Genomic DNA, 12,583 nt, shown 5'->3' with positions numbered 1-12,583 from the left:
ACAAACAGGCTAAGAAATGGACATAAAGCTCTAATGGTGATCAAAATAAGAGTTTCAAAAATATTGTCAAATTGTTATTTTGTATTAAAAAACACATTACCTAATACATCTTTTTAAAAATTAGCATTACATGCAGAACCACGTTTCTGAGCAAAATTTTAGAATTTGCTTCTCTGAATATTTTTAAGAAAAAGCCCTTGGAGGAGTGGAGGGGGGGGGCACCCCGCTGGGGAGAAAAGGCTTTAGATATACCACTTCCTGGAACAGAAATGGACTAGATGATCCACTATGTTCCTCAACACTATGATTTATACTCATTCATAATTCATGAGTCATATAGTAATTGAGAGTTTACTGTTTTCCCTATCCTTTAAGCTTGCTTTTCCTGCCCCGGGCTAAACAAAAACATTACTAAATTTGATAGTTATAATTTCCTCCATGACACCAGAAGCTTAGTAGAAAGAAATGTGGACAATCTGAGCAGACTCCAAACTTAAGGGAGTCAGATAACAATATAAATACTAATAGACGTGAAATAAATTCTTAATTAGCCTTACAATACAATCTAAAAGTAAACATAATGAGATATTTAATAAATATTGTTACTGTTAGAATTGTGATCACAGAGGAAAATGAAAAGATAAAACTCTTAAGATTCTAGGTTCACTTTTTGGAAAAAATATTTATTTGGCACTTTTTGATGTTACAAAACAATAACTAATGAAGAGGTGAGAGAATGACCAAATTCCCAACCCTCATCTACTTGGAGCAGTAACCCTGAGGGAATCTTCATTGGGGCTATTACCATGGGAAAGTCTCACATTTTTCTATACTTTCTAGGAACAAGAACTTTTCCTCTCAGTTCTAACAAATTCCCTTCCTTTACACTCTCTTTTTTCCTTCACTTTTCACTCTTCCTCATTTACTTTTTCCACTTTCAACTTTCTCTAATACCACTAAACAGAAAGCAAGGCAAGAAAAGGAGGGATGTTGGGTAGAGAAGAGAAAAACACTATGTGGACATTCACATTCATCATCATCCAACATTTATTTAGCTGCATAAGGCATTGAAGATACAAAAAGGTTTAATACATGTTCACTGTCCTCAAGGACTGCACAATCTAGTTAGGGAATCAGGACACAGACATAAAAAGATAAGTAACAATACAAAGTAACTTAGGTCAACTGCCAAACAAGGGTTAGACTAGGGCAGCTCCTGGATGGTGCAACAGAGAGACATACTTCAGCTGGGCAGGAAAGCAGGGAAAGCCTTCCAAGCTTCAGGAAAAGTTTGAATCAGCAAAGGCAAGGAGGTAGAAAGCGCAGGCAGTGTACACAGTGAAGGACCCATGCGGTGGGAGCATAGTGTTCACATTAGAATAACACGGCTGGAAACATAGGTCAAAGATTTAGTAGGGCTTGGAATGTGAGACTAAGGATTTTGAACTTTACGCAGTAGTAACCATTTAATGTGTGTATGTGAGTGTGTGCATGCATACACCTATATAGACATATGTACACATAAATATACATACATTTTTATCTATGTGTGTTTAAATGTATTCAATGTATGAGAAATTTGAGAATAGTAATGATGGCATCTAACCCATTCTGAACAATTTACAAAGTATAATTATAATGAAATTAAAATGCTTTTTAAAATACAAAGCAGCATACAGAACAGAGGTTCTTAACCACTTTTACGTCCTTGACCCCTCTGGCAGTCTGGTGAAGCTCCGAACCCCTTTTCAAAATGAAGTTTTTAAATGCATAAAATAAAATCCATAGAATTACAAAGGAAACCAATTATATTAAAACGTAGTTATCCGGGCATTTTATAAACAAGTTTACAGACTCCAGGTTAAGAATCCCATGAAGCTGTCAGTGTCTTAGGACCTGGTCTCATGAGCCACAAGATTACAGGATATCAGAATTGTAAGGACATTAGAGATCAAACTGTCCTACTCTGTCACTCCTCCCTCCACCTCTCATGCACACATTTTACAGATGAGGGAATGAATGCCTAGAGAAGTGAAATGACCTGACCAGGATCACAAGGTAATTAGTGACAATCAAAATCTGGACACAAGTTTTCTCACTCAAAAATCCAGCGTTCCTTCCACATACCCCCAAATTACTCTGCAGGTACTAGGCAGATTCAGTTCAAAATTCCTTTAGGGCTGAAATGCTGCAAAGATTTAAGTAAGGATATTCCCTATAGAACACTCCTAAACTTCCTATCCATTAAACTAGGCCAAACAGAAAGTAACAGGAAAACTTCAAATAAGTCTGACAAATAATTCCTGCAATTGATTTAAAATTTTCTGTTCTGCTCCAACTTATTTTATATTTGTAGTGCCTTGAATACCCCCAAAAGATGAATCCTCACTCCTTAAAGGCTGATTATCCATTGTGGATCTTTTAGATTTCTTCTTTTCCTCCTGTCTCTGCTTTCTTTACCTCTCTTTGGGATACCTGATTATTTCAGTAACACAGGGCGTCCGTTGTCCAAGAAAGAAAGAGCACTGAACAAGTAGTCAGAAAACCTGAATTCTAGTTCTGTCACTCACTAACCATGTGACCCTGGTCCAATCACTGCCCCTTCTGGATCTGTTTCTTCATTTGAAAAATGGGGATACTATCCACTCTGTTTACTGCATAAGATCACAGTGAGTATCAGATTAAGATCATTTACATGACTGGCTTTAAAAAAAAAAAACCCAAAGTGCTATAGGAATGCAAGGTGTTATTAAGATTTTCGAGGTATTAAGAAAGAAGCTAAAACAATTACCTACACTGAATTCATTACCAGGGCTAACCCAGTCTCCCAATACAGTGCATAGTAAAACACTGTATTCAACAAGCATTTATTCAAAGAAAACAGCTCTGCTCACAGATCTTTAAATCTACTGGATTTAGCCATACTTTAATTCTGTGTAGACCAGGTCCTTATTTGGGAGAGGTTCCTAAAGATCAGTGTTATTCTTCACGTGACTAGAGAGGGAAAAACCCATTACAACATCAATAATACTGTCTCTATGCCTTATTCTGTTTCTTGAAATCAAATAGCAAGTCAACATCTAAATATGCCTCCCTAGAACAATTTGGTGCCATTCCTTAAAAATTTCAGAAGTGTAAAATTATCCCAAAACGGTGCTTGGATCAAATGCTAACACCAGAGAAATACAGAGATCAATTTAATCACCTAAAAAATAAATCAATATACTCACAGAACTGAACACTGTGGTAGCTAGGTTCCTTTGAATCCTAAAATAAACTGCAAGTAAAATATTTCATTTTAAAAATTAAATTGCAGAGCAAATGCTCACTGCATATTAGACTTGTTTACAGATAAGTTGTTGCCAAGCAACATTGCTTAAAGAATCTGAAAACCTAGTTGCTAAGTTTTAGACCTATTCAAGTAATTTTTGTGCACAAAACCTGACATACCTGTATTATAAAAAAAAGAATATCATTAAGAACACTAAAAACGTATTTTGCACTCTCCCAACACTAACCATCTCTACTTGAAAATTTAGAACTGAGTTAAATTTTTTCAAATTAAGGTTTCACCCACCACATCAAAGTTGTCTAGCAGTCTATATTTTAAAAAGAGCAGGTCATTTAAGTTTGGCTAGAAAGTGGGAAGCTGGAAGTTTAGCAAATAACAATCACAGCAGGGGAATTAACTTCAAGATTCTAACATGTCCCTCAATGGGGTTGCAACATGACAGGCAATATTACTGTCATAAATGACCTTAAGGAAAAGTGCTATGTGTCTTTCTATCACAGACCAAAAAAAGTGGCTGTGACACTTCGGTCAATTCAGCTACATGATCAAGAGTATTCTTTTTTGATATTAAGCCTATGTCTGTAATAGGATATAATTCAATTTAACCAGCATTTATTAAGAACCTACTATATGCCTAACACAGTGATGGGCAATGGGAATACAAAGGCAAAAAAATGAAACAGTCCTGATTCTCTAGGAGAGTAAGTTCTACTGTATCATAGTCTCATAGATTTAGAACAAGAACAGTTTTTTAAAGACAATCTAGTCCAATTCTCTCAATTTACAGATGAGGAAACGTTAGTTTCCAAGAGCGGGTGAAGTGAACTGTCTGAGGTCATACGGTTAACTAAATTTAGTATTTATTGAGTATCTAATACTTTCTAGGCATTGTTAGGCTAGGGATTTAAAAAAAAAAATGTTTCCTGCTTTCAATTCTAGTACCATAAACTCTACTAGAGTTAGTTAAGACAGCAGAACCATGACTAGAACCAATCTTATGAATACAAATTAGGTATTCTTTCCACTACACCACACTTCAGAAACAGCCCAAGATTTGAAGTCAGATGCTACTGATTCTAATCCATTTAATTTCTGTCTAGCCTTGGTGACCTGATGGAGAAAGTGCTGGACTTGGGAGTGAGAAAAACCTAAGACCAAATTCTGTCTCAGAAACTTATAAACTGTTCGATTCTGGGCAAGTGACTCAGTCTTTCTCAGCCTCTGTTTTTGGTTCCATCCAGCTCTAAACCTAATTGCTTAACCTTTCTGGGTCCCAATCCTGCAAAATTGAAAGGGTCTGGCTACGTGACTTCTAAGGTTCCTTCAAGTTCGCGATTTAAGATGTTAAGTTTCTTAACCTCTCAGCCTCAATTTCCCTTCCAGGTCTCGATTTAAGTTAACAAGTTTCTTTACCTCTATCAGACTCCGTTTCTGTAACTTTATATTAAGGAGATAGGTCTACACGACCTCTAAGGTCCCTTCTAGTTCCAGATTTAAAATATTAGGTTTCTCGACCTCTCTCAGCCTCAGTTTCCCCCTCGGTAAAATGAGGGGGTCGGGCTACACGACCTCCCGGCTCGGTACCCATGATTAAGGGGCATCTCCTTTTCCCCATCCCCCACCTCCTGCACGTCCTTCATGCCCGACGCCCCCAGGGAGGCGTTATGTCCAAGGAGGGGAGCTACCACTCGTGGGGTGGGGCTCACCGGCTGGCCTTGAGCCCACGCGGGGCCACGACCCTTCCCCCAAGCGAGGTTACCTACCACGGCTCCTCCACGGTCCTTTCAAAGTGTGAGCACACACCTGACAGGAGAGGAAGGTGTGAGGGCTGCGGACATCGCCGCCGCCGGCCAACATGCCCGCAGCTCCAACCCGGGGCCTCCGTGGGGCTCACTACTCGGACGCATGGAGGCTAAGCTAACATCCCACCCGGGACATTCGAGGACTCGCGGGCTCCGCGGGGCGGGCTCCGCGGACTGACGGTCCCAGCGAGAGGAAGACACAGCGCAGGCGCAGACGCGGGCGCACGCGCAGAAGGCCTCGCGGGAGATCGCCCCGCCCCCACCCCCACCCCCACTCCCGGTGTTCGGGAACTCCCGGAAGACCCCTGGGCTGAGAAACCGAAGCGGCCCCGACAGTACGCGGCGGCCTTCGTCTCAGAAGGGCCTGGCTGCTTCTCTAGACCGGCTGGCTGTCCGGGCTGGGCTGGGACAGCCCCAGCGCTCACCTAGCCGGCTGGGATTGCCCCGCGACTCCCCCGTGAAGTCGTCTCGGGTCTTTTCTGCGCCCTTCGCGATCTGATTCGGGGAAAGAGAGGAAGTCCCGCCTCCTGGCGTGACGTCGGAGGGAGGGGTTAGGCAAGGCGCGCTTTCAAACCTGAAACCGCGGGAAAGGCCCACGGCGGTTGGAGCTGAGTTAGGAGGAGGGACGTAGCGGAGGGAAAAGAAAGGAGGTAGCCTTAAAGGTAGCCCCGAGGGCAAGATGAGCTTAGGGACAAACTGGGGAGCTGGACCTCTCCTCCGCGTGCCCCCATCCTCCTCTAGACCCCACTTTTTGTCTTCAGGATCCCTTTACACTCTTAAAAGTAACTGAGCAAAAGGCCATAAGGGAACACGCATTTATTAGGCGCCTGCTGTATGCCACCCCAGTGGCTAAGCACTTTACAATTATTATCTAATTTGAGGCTCAAAGCAACCCTGGTTGGGGGTAGGTGCTATCATTATCCTCATTTTAATAATAATAACAATAATGATAGCTAATCTTGCTATGTGCCAGTACTGTGCTAAGCCCTTTACAATTATCTTATTTGACCCTCAAAACAGCCATAAATGTAATAACTAACATTTATCTAGCACCTACTATGTGTCAGGCACTGTGCTAAGCACTTTACAGTTATTATCTCATTTGATCCTCACAATAACCCTGGGAGGTGGGTGCTATTATTATTGGCATTTTAATGATAAGAATAGCTAACATTTATCTAGCACCTCCTATGTGCCAGGCACTGTGCTAAGTACTGTGGATACCCAGAAGGGTTAAAAACAGTGAGCTTGCAATGTAGTGACATCACCATGAGAAACATGATTGGTGGGATGCTGCTGGGCTCTTAGCAGCAGAGCATTTGGATAGCATCCCCATGGAGCCAGTCCATGGTATTCCAGAACTGAGACCTTTGTTTCAGCTTTTCTCCAGGCTTCTTCAAGAGACTGGGGGAGAAAGAGAAGGAGTTCAAATCTAGCCTCAGACACTTGACACTTACTAGCTGTGTGACCTTGGGCAAGTCACTTAACCCTGATTGCCTAACCCAAAAAAAAAAAGAGAGAGAGAGAGAGAGAAGGAGAGTTAGGGTTAGGGGGGTAAAGGTGGCTCAGAGGACAATGACATTTCACAGTAAACCTTGAACACTAGGGCCACGATTGTGTTTGTGACTGTCCTACTTCTCTGCTAAGGAACCAGAAATACCAAAGGGGAATTAGACTTAACTCCCTTAGCGGGGGTGCAGGAGATTGCACCCTTTTGCTAAGAGTGTTCTACTTACTGATTGCCTCCCTCTAATTTATATTGCTTCATGTCTTAGTTAGATATCTTTACTGTTTGGTTTGTGCATCTCGTATTCTAACCAGTAGGAAAGTTTGCATGAGATGAGAGTTAAGGCCATGAGGTGAATAGTTTGTTACCCAAAAATCCACACCAAGCCTAGGAGTAGCAAAGAATGCTGTACGTGAAAGAAAATAAACTTAGTAGAAAAACCTAGGTTGGAGTGGTTGAATTTAGAACAGGAAGGGAGATCATCTACTCTGACAATACTCTCATTTTAGAGTTGAAGAAACTGATGTGCATAGTGGTTAAATGACTTACCCCAAGTCACATTGGTAGTAAATAGCCGAGTTAGGATTGGAATCTAATAATGATAATAATAGCCGACCTTAAGATTTACACAGGGCAGCGAGGTGGTTCGTTGGATAGAATGCATCTTCTTGCGTTCGAATCCAGCCTCAGACATTTACTAGCTGTGTGACCCTGGGCAAGTCATTTAACCCTGACTGTCTCAGTTTCCTCATCTATAAAATGAGGCTGGAGAAAGAAATGGCGAACTACTCTAGTATCTCTGCCAAGAAAACCCCAAATGGGGTCACAAAGAGTCAGAAACAACTGAAAAATGATTAAATGAGTAAGATTTACAAAGTACTTTTCGTGTATTACCTCAGTTGGTCTTCACAACAAGCTTGGGAGGTAGGTACTGTTATTTAGAGGGGAGGAACAGGTTGCTTTGGGTCACCTAACGAGCAAATTTCTGAAGAAGGATTTGAACCCAGGTTCTCTTGACTCCAAGTCCAGCACTCTATCCACTGCACCACTCAGTGCCCTACCCAGCCAGTTCTTCTGAATCCAGATCCCAGCGCTAACATTAGTTTTGTTGGTTGGATTGATACACCCCTTACCTCACAGAGTGGTAATGGAGGGAGTACCATCATAAGTTTAAAGCTGGAAGGGACCACAGAGGACTGAGTGTAACCCCCTCATTTTACAAATAAGAAATCTAAAGCTCAGCGACTCAACCAAGGTCGGACAGCTAATAAGTATCTGAGGAGGGATTCAAGTCTGGGAGTCCCCATGCTGTCTCTAAGGAAACCCTAAAGGGCTGGGTAAATATGAGCTCTAGTATTTTTCTGCTTTATCCCCTATGAAAACATTCTCTGAAGATTAAATGAGATGTTTGTAAACCACTTTGTGACTTTCATTTATATAAATTTAATATGTAAATTTATTCACATTGTATACATCATGCAGGTGCTCAATAAATATTAGCTCAAGGAGTCAATAACTGAAAAGGCTTCCTAATTTCAGGGATATTTCCTTTTTTAGTACCAGGAATGGTGGAATAGTGAACATCCCGAGGGTGGTACTGGTTGTAGGGAGCTCTACTAAGGATAAATAGACTCCTTAGGGGCAAGGATTGTGGTCATCCACCTTCCTAACGCATCAATGCCTCCTTCATAGTAGGAATTCTAATTTCTTCAATTGAATTGACAGCCCTTTCCAAAAGCTCCCTAGGGCACACCATGCCTGTCACCTCATATCAAGTCAGTGCTCCCTCCAGCACTACTCTGGGAGATTCAAAATGGCCATCCAATCAGGACATTCTACTGGGGTCTCTGTGTGTTCCGATTTATCTGCAGTACATCCTAATTGTATCTTGTTTATCTACATGTTTTCTCCTCGGTCTCCCTCCTCAACCTCAGCCTGCGAGCAACTTGAGAGCAAGGACCACCTTTTACTTTTCTTCCCATCGCCAGCGCTTAGCACGGTGCTTCATAAATGCTTGTTGACTGAATTCCCCAACCCCATGTCCAACGGCTTACCCTTTAACCAAGATACGACCTTGGTTTATCTTAGCTTACCTCCCTAAGATCATCTCCCGCACAGTTTTGACTCTCCATGTGTGCCTAGAGACATCACGGGATAAGCCCAGAAGGAAGTAAATGAGCAGGATACCTTGAGAAGCAAGGAATGAATGAATAAAAGAATGAGTGAATTCGTTCACCTCTCGTACTACGTACAAAACCTGTGTTAAGCCCTGGATGTACATGTAGAAAAGCTACAGCCCTTGCTGTCCAAAAGCTCACATTCCAGTGGGGAGATACCACATAGAGAAGGTTTCAACTGGGAATCAGACGGAAAGGTCCGGAGACCCTTAGGACAATGCCTCTTCTTTCATGTCATTTCTACTGATATGTTATATCAATTTATGATAACGAACCATTTGACAGTGCCAAGGATTTTGGTGGCAAGAGCTTTCTTTTCTTGGTCTTCAGTAGCTGTGCCGGCAACAGGTAGCATCTCCACAGGGCTTCTGCTTCCATGGATGATGGCTGCAGAGGATTGGCTGGAGATGGTTTGAGCCTCTCCCTCAGGGTAGGGCTTCAGCTAGGCCAGCTTGCCATGACCCTTGGTTGAGAAGACGGGTGATCCAATGGGACCACCATCTTGAAATAACAGGACCTCACCCTCCATGCTAGAAGAAGGATTAGAGGGTACAGTCTTATAGAGTCTTCCTAAAGTTTCTTAAATCTATATTCAATGCCAGCATGCTAGCCTAAGGCCTCATTTCCTCACCTCTGGATGACTGTACCAGCCTAACTAGTCTCTTTACTTGCAGTTTCTACCTCACTTGCATCCATTGTTCTTGTGAAAGCCAACAATCCTCCTAAGATATTATTTTCATCCTATACCTGCCCAGAAGCCAAAAGTCTCAAGTACTTGCCTTTGCATTCAGTGCGTTACCCAACTTGGTCCCAAATTCCCTTTCCAATCTTATGATCCATCATTCTTCTACACCAGGGGTTTTTAACCTTTTTTTTTTTTTGTGGTGGATCCCTTTGGCAGACTAGTGAAGCTTATAGACCTCTTCTCAAAATTATGTTTTTAAATGGATCAAATAAAATGCCTACGTATTACAAAGGAAACCAATTATATTGAAAGTTATCTATCCATATATGTCTACCTAATTTATCTATTTTTCTTTCTATCTTATCTAGCAATCTACTCGTCTATCACCCAATTCACAGACCCCAAGTTAAGAACCCCTGCTCTACACAAATCCTCTAATAAAGTTATGTGGGTCTAATGATCGTCTTCTAAATCTGGCTTTTTTTGTTTGCACCTTTGAGTTTTGGCCCCCAGGGACTTTCCCCTCCCATCTCTACCTAGAGATGATATGGCATTGTGGATAGAGTCCTGGACATGGCATCAGGAAGGCCTAAGTTCAAACTTATGGTTTGACCCTATACAAAGTCCCTTAATCTCTCTGAGTTTCAGTTGCCTGCTGTACAAAATGGGAATGAGAATTATGGTACCTACTTGCGCATATCCCACGAGACGAACATGCTTTGTAAAGCTCAAAAGCACCGTATAAATGTGCACCATAGTTACCACGTAGCCACACACCCCTTGCACAACTCTCAAGTCCCAGTTTCTTTGCCAAGCTGATTCCAACCCTTCTAGCTCACGACTGTTTCCTTCTCTGAATTTATACCATCTGCACTATTCATTTGCATTTACATAAGCGCTACCTTATAACGTTGCGTCTATTTTTTTGTCTTGCCTGTTAGTTAACTTCTGTAGCGTGTCTATCTTTACCAGATTGCAGTTGCTTGAGGTTACCGTAGTACGTGTCTCCGCTTCCCACATACTCGCCTAGTAGAATTCTGTACACGTGACAATGTTGGGATTTAGAGTGGGGAAGGGTCTAAGGGGTCACCCAGCCCAGATGATGCATTCTGCAGGTGAGGAGGGGAAGGTCACACAGATAGCAAGTAGTTAGGGTGCTGGATGATGGTAGATGAGGATCCCTGTGGGGCACGTTCCCTGGTGAGATCTCAGCCCTTTTTCCCTGGTTCACCCAGGACCTCGGGCTCCAGGCCAACAGTTATGTCTTGTTTTCACCTCTTACTTGCTATTTTTAACATCATTCTCTTCTCCTGGTTCCCACACTGGCTGTTCCACAGCCCCCAGCTGTGACAGAAAAACAAAATACCCGCTCCAGGTGTAATTTTACAGGATAGGTAGGGGATGGAGAGATGACAGAGTTAAGGTTTGTGAGGGGGAAGGATAAGAGTAAAAGATAAAGATGCTTTAGAAAAGGATGGGAAAGTGGATCAAGTCAGGCTCTGATCAGCAGTTTCTTAGTTTATAAAAATATGGAGTTAGATTAGATTATCCCTAATAGGCATTTAGGTGGCATAATGGATAGAGTGCCAGGCTTTGAGTCAGACAGACCTGAGTTCAAACTCAGTCTCAGACACTTCCTAACTGTGAAATCTCCAGCAATTCACCTAACCTATGTGAGCCTCAGTTTCCTCATCTGTAAAATGGGGATTATAATAGCACCTCCCTTTAAGGATTGTTGAGGGGATCAAATGAGATAATAATTATACAGTGTTTAGCACAGTGCCTGGCACAGAGTCAACATTATATAAAAGCTAATGATATTACTAATGATATTAGTAGCATTATGATTAATGATATTAATTATGATTAATGATATTACTAATATTAGTAGTGTTATCTTAGGTCAGTTTCAGCTCTAAAATTTCATCCTCTTAACATCACTCCCAATTTCTACCACTAAATCTTGCCTATACGATAAAAAAGAAAACCCTTTAAGAAAAAACAACATACATACTGACCAAGTCTAATGGTATAGACAATAATCTGAATCCATCGCCACTCACCACCCATGGAAAGAGAACTGACTCTGGAGTCAGTGGACCTGGGTTCAAATCCCACCTCCGATGATTACTACTTGTATGAACTAGGGCCATTCACTTAACCTACCAGTGCCTCAGTTTCCTCGTCTATGCAATGAGGAAACTAGAAGACCTCAAAGGTCCTTTCTGACATTAGGTCTTTATTGTCAGGAATGAGGAGGATTTATCAATCAACATGTATTAGCATCTACAATGTGCTATGCTAGGCAGTGGGTATACATATATATTTTCCCCATACATACATACATAGAAACATACATATGCATATATATATTCCCCATACATACATAATACATACATATGTGTATGTATGTATGTATGTATGGGGAAAAAAACCAACTGTCCCTATTTGCAAGCTTACATTCTAATGGGGGAGACAAGTATACATAAAAATATATACAACACAAATGTAAAGTAAGTACAAACATATGTAAAGTAGCTTAATACAAGAGGGCCTTCAGGAAAGGCTTGATTCAAAGGTGGAACTTAAGAAGCCTTCTATGAGACAGAGGTAAGAAAGGGAGAACCTTCCAGGCATGGGGGATTGCTGGAGCTGTCAAGGAAATGAGAGATGGACTGTGCTGTGGGCAGAACAGAGAGAAGGCTGGTTTGGCTGGAGGGGAAGTAATATCCATTGAGGTTAGAAAGAGGGATTGGGACCAGCTCCTGATTGGGCTTTAAGAGAAAAACAGAAGAGTTTATAGTTTAGCCTAGAGGCTAGAGAGGCATACAGCGCATATTTGCTCTTCAGGAAAATTACTTTGATAGTAGTATGTAGATTAAACCGAAGTGGGAGGAGATGAGGCTGGGAGACAAATTAGGAAGCTGTTGTGATAGTCTAGGTGAGAGGTATCTATCTGTGTACGCAGAGAGAAGGGGTCTAATTAAGAGATGCTGCAGTAATAGAAATAGCAGCAACCGACTGGATATGTTGGGTAAGGAAGAGTAAGGGGTTGAGAATGTTATGTGTAAGGGTGTGTGTGTGTGTGTGTGTGTGTGTGTGTGTGTGTGTGTGTGTGTG

General features: G+C 41.8%; 1 protein-coding gene across 7 annotated transcripts in view; it reads right to left on the bottom strand.

Moving 5' to 3' along the window:
- Positions 1 to 5,596, bottom strand: part of CEP83 (centrosomal protein 83) — a 115,545-nt gene extending 109,949 nt beyond the window's left edge. For 5 of the 7 annotated variants that reach the window (XM_027855870.1, XM_027855868.1, XM_027855874.1 and 2 more), the window contains exon 1: positions 5,056 to 5,268. The gene's annotated coding sequence lies outside the window, so the exon portion shown is untranslated. Of the gene's footprint in view, positions 1 to 5,055; positions 5,269 to 5,519 lie in introns of those variants that run through there. The other 2 variants (XM_027855869.1, XM_027855871.1) reach the window with 2 other exon arrangements.
- Positions 5,597 to 12,583: the final 6,987 nt, after the last annotated feature.

The sequence above is a fragment of the Vombatus ursinus genome, unplaced genomic scaffold (genome assembly GCF_900497805.2).
Source record: "Vombatus ursinus unplaced genomic scaffold, bare-nosed wombat genome assembly UNPS02011334.1, whole genome shotgun sequence".
Classification (NCBI taxonomy): domain Eukaryota; kingdom Metazoa; phylum Chordata; class Mammalia; order Diprotodontia; family Vombatidae; genus Vombatus; species Vombatus ursinus.
Note: the sequence above shows the minus strand (reverse complement) of the source record. Positions and strands in the feature narration are given on the sequence as shown.